This window comes from Nanorana parkeri, unplaced genomic scaffold, assembly GCF_000935625.1.
Source record: "Nanorana parkeri isolate BGI_ZX_2015 unplaced genomic scaffold, ASM93562v1 scaffold4732, whole genome shotgun sequence".
NCBI lineage: Eukaryota > Metazoa > Chordata > Amphibia > Anura > Dicroglossidae > Nanorana > Nanorana parkeri.
In genome coordinates this window covers 1,367-10,571 of record NW_017310994.1, presented here as the reverse complement: position 1 = coordinate 10,571, position 9,205 = coordinate 1,367, and the positions used below count along the sequence as shown (strand labels likewise).

General features: G+C 56.8%; 1 long non-coding RNA gene across 1 annotated transcript in view; it reads left to right on the top strand.

The window, feature by feature from the left end:
* Window positions 1-112: 112 nt before the first annotated feature.
* The window catches only part of LOC108804006, a 10,381-nt gene continuing 1,288 nt past the window's right edge, over window positions 113-9,205 (top strand). Inside the window, exon 1 of the long non-coding RNA XR_001942319.1 lies at window positions 113-226. This is a non-coding gene — a long non-coding RNA (uncharacterized LOC108804006). The remainder of the gene's footprint in view (window positions 227-9,205) is intronic.

Here is a 9,205-nt window from a genome sequence, read left to right as displayed (position 1 = left end):
CGCCCTCTTCTGTACTGGTCCCAGTATGATAGTGCCCTCTCTCTTCTCTCTCTCTCTGACCAGTTGTAATGCCCCGACACAGTCACCTGACCCATCTGGTTGTGATCTCTTCCTCAGTCTTCTCCCGGGCTCGTGCCGCGGCGCCGTGCATTATATTTTTTGATGAACTGGATTCGTTGGCTCCTAATCGTGGAAGGAGCGGAGATTCGGGAGGCGTCATGGACCGGTAAGCGGAGGACCTTTGTGTAATGTAACCCCTTTGGATCGGGACGTCAGATGTGCCCCCTAGGGGGGTGTATGGGGGATCTCATTTATCATTGGTAGTCGGTCACGTTGTCGTGTCGGAGCGTCTCCAGTCCTCTTCATGTGTGATAGTTGTACAAACCGTCCGCAAATATCAGTACAGGGAGCAGAACTAAATGCCCCCCATCCATAGGGCGAGGTACCATGAGTCCCTCATCACCGCCATAGAAGAAAGAGGGCGGGGACGGGAGAAGAGGGATCAGTAGGAGGGGGCGGGGATGGGAGAAAGAATAGTGCACAAAGACGTTGGGGTTAGGGTTAACCCTTAGGAGATGATCGGGGGAACAGAGAGTCCCTATGGAAGGAGCATGTAAGACTCAATCCATTGTTCCCAGATTTTCTTGAATTTGTCAAGCGCATCATTTTGTTGTAGAAACATTTTGATTGAGAAGGTTCAGATGTCAATGACATCCAAAGAAAGGACACGAAGGTCCGTATGGCAAAACATCAGAACAGTTCTAAAGCCCAATAGAGACCCAGGGTAGGCCGGCCGCAGGGTAGGGAGTAGAAGAAAAAAAAGAGACATAGGCATAACATTTGAATCCAATCAAATTGTCTGAAAACCTGAGGAGGTGTCCTCAGCGTCCCGGTGCTGCCAGCGAGCCCACACGGGAAAAGAGGAAAGGGCTACAGACTGTGCGGGCAATCCATGGCGTGGGCTTCCAGCTTTAGGGAAAACTACAAGAACCTGAGGAGGAGGGGAGAGACAGACTGCAGAGGGAATCAAGGGGGACCACAGCACTCCGATGGAGCAAGTTCTGGTCAGAGGGCCAGTAAATTACAATCTGGGTCCATTGGGTGACCACGTTGTCTGGAGAGAGGAATAGGAGTCGTGAAGGATAGCCGTGAGCTTCTCATGTACCATGATACCCATGCAGGGCAGCCATCAGAAATTTTGGGGCCCCTTACACGGCTTTAGCCCTCGTTCACACCGGAACGTTTTGTAGCGGGTTCTACGCACGACGAACGCTCAACAAAACACAGTAGCTTGTCTCAAAGCCGCTGGAGCGGCAATGCTGGGCCCCTGCGCTGCTAGGGCCAGGCCTCCACCGCTGCTGTGGGGGCCTGGCCGCCTCCCCGCCCTTCACCGTCGGCCGATACTCATGTAAGGGTCCCGGGTGGGCCCCCCCTGGCTGCCCAGGCCCCTTACAAGAGTATCGGCTGTACCCCTCTGATGGCGGCCCTGTACCCATGACTCGTTGCTTAACTTCCGAAACATTCAGCGTTGGTTGTTTCCAAGCTTTGGCAGTAGTCTGTCTAGTTGCCGAAAAAAGAAAGGTTGCTAATTTCCTATCCCTCCTAGAAAGGCACGTGATTGGCCTGCCCAGGAGGGCCTCCCAAGGGTTGCGAACAAAGGATTTGTTGAAGACGGATCTCAGTAAATGATAGACCCTAATCCACAACCTCTGCGCCCTTGGGCACTGCCACCAGATATGAAACAGAGCGCCCCCGGCCTGGCAGCCCCGGAAGCAGCGGGGTCATACAGCAGGAGCAATCTTTGATATCCTGTCAGGGGCCGTGTACCAGCGGAACGGGACCTTGTGGGCGTTTTCCTGGGCCAAGGCATTGGGTGAACACTTTGCCGCAGCAAGCCATATCTCGGTCCATGTATGAGGGTCTAAAGCAGCGGTTTTCAACCTTTCTAGGGCCGGGACCCCTTGGTAACATCTGCCAAGTTGTGGTGACCCCCAACGGTAACATTTAGGGATGCACCAATACTAGTATCTGTGGGCTCTCAGAAGGCTATGCGGGCTCTCAGGTGGCATCTATGGTGATGGAGCACTCACCTCCCCTCACTCCTGCCTGCTCCCCTCTCTCTGATCCTCTCCGGTCGCTGCAACGCCACCTAGGAGAACTGACACTGCCACCCCAGGAGGAGGCTGAGGAGCAGCACAAGGCACGTGGGGACCCCCTCAACTTTGGGTCCCGACCCACAGTTTGAGAACCACTGGTCTAAAGAGTCTCCCAGATCCCTTTCCCAGGCCAGCGTGTAGGAAAGTTTTTGTACCCCTTACGGACGGCATGTAGAAGAGATATGAGGCCTGCAGAATGGGGATGCGACCAACAACGCGTTTCGAAGGGGGTAAGGTTGCGCGGACACCCCGGACGGTGCCGAAGGAGAGATCTGACGTAACTGTGAAGTATCAGAAGTTCTCGGCAAGGGGGGGGGGGGGTGTTGCCAAAAAAATAAAAGTTGCTAATTTCCTATCCCTCCTTGAAAGGCGTGTAATTGGCCTGCCCAAGAGAGCCTCCCAAGGGTTGCGAACAAAGGATTTGTTGAAGACTGATTTCAGTAAATTATAGACCCTGATCCACAACCTCTGCACCTTCGGACACCGCCACCAGATATGAAACAGAGTACCCCTGGTCTCGCAGTCCCGGAAGCAGCGGGGTGATACTGCAGGAGCAAACTTTGATATCCTATCTGGGGTCATGTACCAGCGGTCTAAGGAGTCTCCCAGATCCCTTTCCCAGGCTAGCATGTAAGAAAGTTTATTTTCCCCAACGGATGGCACCAACGAGAAATAAGGCCTGCAGAATGGGAATCCCACCAACAACGCATTTCAAAGGAAGTCAGGTTGCGCGGACAACCTGCACAGTGCCAAAGGAGAGATCTGACATAACTGTGGAGTTGCAAGTATCGGAAGTTCTCTGCAAGAGGGGCACGCCAGTGGGTGCGGAGGTGAAGGATTTGATACCATTTATAGATAACAACAGGTCTAGGATATAAAAAGGGCTCCTACGGGACCGCCATAGAAACGCCGACGTGTCCTCATAAGAGGGAGTCCCACAAATACCGGAGATGGGGGGGGTATAAGACCAGCAGTGTATTGAATGAGGGGACGAGAAGAGGGGGGAGGGGGGTCCATAACAGGTTACGGATAGGAAGGGGGGCGCATTCAACTATGAGGGCATCCAACTATGAGGGCATCCAACTATGAGGGCATCCAACTATGAGGGCATCCAACTATGAGGGCCCTAACTATAAGGGAATCCAACTATGAGGGCCCTAACTATGAGGGAATCCAACTATGAGGGCCCTAACTATGAGGGAATCCAACTATGAGGGCATCCAACTATGAGGGCATCCAACTATGAGGGAATCCAACTATGAGGGCATCCAACTATGAGGGCATCCAACTATGAGGGCATCCAACTATGAGGGCCCTAACTATGAGGGAATCCAACTATGAGGGCATCCAACTATGAGGGCATCCAACTATGAGGGAATCCAACTATGAGGGCATCCAACTATGAGGGAAATGGCCCAGATGATGTGGGGCCCCGGATTATGTATGGGGGGTCCCCAGTCTTCTCAGATTATGTACAGGGGGGGCCCCGGATGATGTGGGGGCCCGGATTATGTATGGGGGGGTCCCCGGATGATGTGGGGGCCCAGATTATGTATGGGGGGGTCCCCAGTCTTCTCATATTATGTACGGGGGGGCCCCGGATTATGTATGGGGGGTAGCCCCGGATTATGTTTGGGGGGGCCCAGATTATGTATGGGGGGCCCCCGGATGATGTGGGGGCCCGGATTATGTATGGGGGGTCCCCGGATGATGTGGGGGCCCGGATTATGTATGGGGGGGTTCCCGGCGGATGTGGGGTCCCCAGTCTTCTCAGATTATGTACAGGGGGGCCCCGGATTATGTATGGGGGGTCCCCAGTCTTCTCAGATTATGTACAGGGGGGCCCCGGATTATGTATGGGGGGTCCCCAGTCTTCTCAGATTATGTACAGGGGGGCCCCGGATTATGTATGGGGGGTCCCCAGTCTTCTCAGATTATGTACAGGGGGGGCCCCGGATTATGTATGGGGGGTCCCCAGTCTTCTCAGATTATGTACAGGGGGGCCCCGGATTATGTATGGGGGGTCCCCAGTCTTCTCAGATTATGTACAGGGGGGCCCCGGATTATGTATGGGGGGTCCCCAGTCTTCTCAGATTATGTACAGGGGGGGCCCCGGATTATGTATGGGGGGTCCCCAGTCTTCTCAGATTATGTACAGGGGGGCCCCGGATTATGTATGGGGGGTCCCCAGTCTTCTCAGATTATGTACAGGGGGGCCCCGGATTATGTATGGGGGGTCCCCAGTCTTCTCAGATTATGTACAGGGGGGGCCCCGGATTATGTATGGGGGGTCCCCAGTCTTCTCAGATTATGTACAGGGGGGCCCCGGGATTATGTATGGGGGGTCCCCAGTCTTCTCAGATTATGTACAGGGGGGGCCCCGGATTATGTATGGGGGGTCCCCAGTCTTCTCAGATTATGTACAGGGGGGGCCCCGGATTATGTATGGGGGGTCCCCAGTCTTCTCAGATTATGTACAGGGGGGGCCCCGGATTATGTATGGGGGGTCCCCAGTCTTCTCAGATTATGTACAGGGGGGGCCCCGGATTATGTATGGGGGGTCCCCAGTCTTCTCAGATTATGTACAGGGGGGGCCCCGGATTATGTATGGGGGGTCCCCAGTCTTCTCAGATTATGTACAGGGGGGGCCCCGGATTATGTATGGGGGGTCCCCAGTCTTCTCAGATTATGTACAGGGGGGGCCCCGGATTATGTATGGGGGGTCCCCAGTCTTCTCAGATTATGTACAGGGTGGGGCCCCGGATTATGTATGGGGGTCCCCAGTCTTCTCAGATTATGTACAGGGGGGCCCCGGATTATGTATGGGGGGGTCCCCGGATGATGTGGGGGCCCGTATTATGTATGGGGGGGTCCCCGGATGATGTGGGGGCCCGTATTATGTATGGGGGGGTTCCCGGCGGATGTGGGGTCCCCAGTCTTCTCAGATTATGTACGGGGGGGCCCCGGATTATGTATAGGGGGGTCCCCGGATGATGTGGGGGCCCGGGTTATGTATGGGGGGGGCCCCGGATGATGTGGGGGCCCAGATTATGTATGGGGGGGTCCCCAGTCTTCTCATATTATGTACGGGGGGGCCCCGGATTATGTATGGGGGGTAGCCCCGGATTATGTTTGGGGGGGCCCAGATTATGTATGGGGGGCCCCCGGATGATGTGGGGGCCCGGATTATGTATGGGGGGTCCCCGGATGATGTGGGGGCCCGGATTATGTATGGGGGGGTTCCCGGCGGATGTGGGGTCCCCAGTCTTCTCAGATTATGTACAGTCAGGCTTCGGTCCCTGGATGATGTGGGGGCCCGGATTATGTATGGGGGGGTCCCCAGTCTTCTCAGATTATGTACAGGGGGGGCCCCGGATTATGTATGGGGGGGCCCAGATTATGTATGGGGGGTCCCCAGTCTTCTCAGATTATGTACAGGGGGGGCCCCAGATTATGTATGGGGGGGTCCCCAGTCTTCTCAGATTATGTATGGGGGGTCCCCGGAGGATGTATGGGGGGGTCCCCAGTCTTCTCAGATTATGTATGGGGGGTCCCCGGAGGATGTATGGGGGGGTCCCCAGTCTTCTCAGATTATGTATGGGGGGTCCCCGGAGGATGTATGGGGGGGTCCCCAGTCTTCTCAGATTATGTATGGGGGGTCCCCGGAGGATGTATGGGGGGGTCCCCAGTCTTCTCAGATTATGTATGGGGGGTCCCCGGAGGATGTATGGGGGGGTCCCCAGTCTTCTCAGATTATGTATGGGGGGTCCCCGGAGGATGTATGGGGGGGTCCCCAGTCTTCTCAGATTATGTATGGGGGGTCCCCGGAGGATGTATGGGGGGGTCCCCAGTCTTCTCAGATTATGTATGGGGGGTCCCCGGAGGATGTATGGGGGGGTCCCCAGTCTTCTCAGATTATGTATGGGGGGTCCCCGGAGGATGTATGGGGGGGTCCCCAGTCTTCTCAGATTATGTATGGGGGGTCCCCGGAGGATGTATGGGGGGGTCCCCAGTCTTCTCAGATTATGTATGGGGGGTCCCCGGAGGATGTATGGGGGGGTCCCCAGTCTTCTCAGATTATGTATGGGGGGTCCCCGGAGGATGTATGGGGGGGTCCCCAGTCTTCTCAGATTATGTATGGGGGGTCCCCGGAGGATGTATGGGGGGGTCCCCAGTCTTCTCAGATTATGTATGGGGGGTCCCCGGAGGATGTATGGGGGGGTCCCCAGTCTTCTCAGATTATGTATGGGGGGTCCCCGGAGGATGTATGGGGGGGTCCCCAGTCTTCTCAGATTATGTATGGGGGGTCCCCGGAGGATGTATGGGGGGGTCCCCAGTCTTCTCAGATTATGTATGGGGGGTCCCCGGAGGATGTATGGGGGGGTCCCCAGTCTTCTCAGATTATGTATGGGGGGTCCCCGGAGGATGTATGGGGGGGTCCCCAGTCTTCTCAGATTATGTATGGGGGGTCCCCGGAGGATGTATGGGGGGGTCCCCAGTCTTCTCAGATTATGTATGGGGGGTCCCCGGAGGATGTATGGGGGGGTCCCCAGTCTTCTCAGATTATGTATGGGGGGTCCCCGGAGGATGTATGGGGGGGTCCCCAGTCTTCTCAGATTATGTATGGGGGGTCCCCGGAGGATGTATGGGGGGGTCCCCAGTCTTCTCAGATTATGTATGGGGGGTCCCCGGAGGATGTATGGGGGGGTCCCCAGTCTTCTCAGATTATGTATGGGGGGTCCCCGGAGGATGTATGGGGGGGTCCCCAGTCTTCTCAGATTATGTATGGGGGGTCCCCGGAGGATGTATGGGGGGGTCCCCAGTCTTCTCAGATTATGTATGGGGGGTCCCCGGAGGATGTATGGGGGGGTCCCCAGTCTTCTCAGATTATGTATGGGGGGTCCCCGGAGGATGTATGGGGGGGTCCCCAGTCTTCTCAGATTATGTATGGGGGGTCCCCGGAGGATGTATGGGGGGGTCCCCAGTCTTCTCAGATTATGTATGGGGGGTCCCCGGAGGATGTATGGGGGGGTCCCCAGTCTTCTCAGATTATGTATGGGGGGTCCCCGGAGGATGTATGGGGGGGTCCCCAGTCTTCTCAGATTATGTATGGGGGGTCCCCGGAGGATGTATGGGGGGGTCCCCAGTCTTCTCAGATTATGTATGGGGGGTCCCCGGAGGATGTATGGGGGGGTCCCCAGTCTTCTCAGATTATGTATGGGGGGTCCCCGGAGGATGTATGGGGGGGTCCCCAGTCTTCTCAGATTATGTATGGGGGGTCCCCGGAGGATGTATGGGGGGGTCCCCAGTCTTCTCAGATTATGTATGGGGGGTCCCCGGAGGATGTATGGGGGGGTCCCCAGTCTTCTCAGATTATGTATGGGGGGTCCCCGGAGGATGTATGGGGGGGTCCCCAGTCTTCTCAGATTATGTATGGGGGGTCCCCGGAGGATGTATGGGGGGGTCCCCAGTCTTCTCAGATTATGTATGGGGGGTCCCCGGAGGATGTATGGGGGGGTCCCCAGTCTTCTCAGATTATGTATGGGGGGTCCCCGGAGGATGTATGGGGGGGTCCCCAGTCTTCTCAGATTATGTATGGGGGGTCCCCGGAGGATGTATGGGGGGGTCCCCAGTCTTCTCAGATTATGTATGGGGGGTCCCCGGAGGATGTATGGGGGGGTCCCCAGTCTTCTCAGATTATGTATGGGGGGTCCCCGGAGGATGTATGGGGGGGTCCCCAGTCTTCTCAGATTATGTATGGGGGGTCCCCGGAGGATGTATGGGGGGGTCCCCAGTCTTCTCAGATTATGTATGGGGGGTCCCCGGAGGATGTATGGGGGGGTCCCCAGTCTTCTCAGATTATGTATGGGGGGTCCCCGGAGGATGTATGGGGGGGTCCCCAGTCTTCTCAGATTATGTATGGGGGGTCCCCGGAGGATGTATGGGGGGGTCCCCAGTCTTCTCAGATTATGTATGGGGGGTCCCCGGAGGATGTATGGGGGGGTCCCCAGTCTTCTCAGATTATGTATGGGGGGTCCCCGGAGGATGTATGGGGGGGTCCCCAGTCTTCTCAGATTATGTATGGGGGGTCCCCGGAGGATGTATGGGGGGGTCCCCAGTCTTCTCAGATTATGTATGGGGGGTCCCCGGAGGATGTATGGGGGGGTCCCCAGTCTTCTCAGATTATGTATGGGGGGTCCCCGGAGGATGTATGGGGGGGTCCCCAGTCTTCTCAGATTATGTATGGGGGGTCCCCGGAGGATGTATGGGGGGGTCCCCAGTCTTCTCAGATTATGTATGGGGGGTCCCCGGAGGATGTATGGGGGGGTCCCCAGTCTTCTCAGATTATGTATGGGGGGTCCCCGGAGGATGTATGGGGGGGTCCCCAGTCTTCTCAGATTATGTATGGGGGGTCCCCGGAGGATGTATGGGGGGGTCCCCAGTCTTCTCAGATTATGTATGGGGGGTCCCCGGAGGATGTATGGGGGGGTCCCCAGTCTTCTCAGATTATGTATGGGGGGTCCCCGGAGGATGTATGGGGGGGTCCCCAGTCTTCTCAGATTATGTATGGGGGGTCCCCGGAGGATGTATGGGGGGGTCCCCAGTCTTCTCAGATTATGTATGGGGGGTCCCCGGAGGATGTATGGGGGGGTCCCCAGTCTTCTCAGATTATGTATGGGGGGTCCCCGGAGGATGTATGGGGGGGTCCCCAGTCTTCTCAGATTATGTATGGGGGGTCCCCGGAGGATGTATGGGGGGGTCCCCAGTCTTCTCAGATTATGTATGGGGGGTCCCCGGAGGATGTATGGGGGGGTCCCCAGTCTTCTCAGATTATGTACAGGGGGGCCCCGGATTATGTATAGGGGGGTCCCCGGATGATGTGGGGTCCCAGTTTATGTACAGGGGGGGTCCCGGGTGATGTGGGGGCCTGTATTATGTATGAGGGGTTCCCGGATGATGTATGGGGGGGTCCCCGGATGATGTGGGGGCCCGTATTATGTTTGGGGGGGTCCCCGGATGATGTGGGGGCCCGTATTATGTATGGGGGG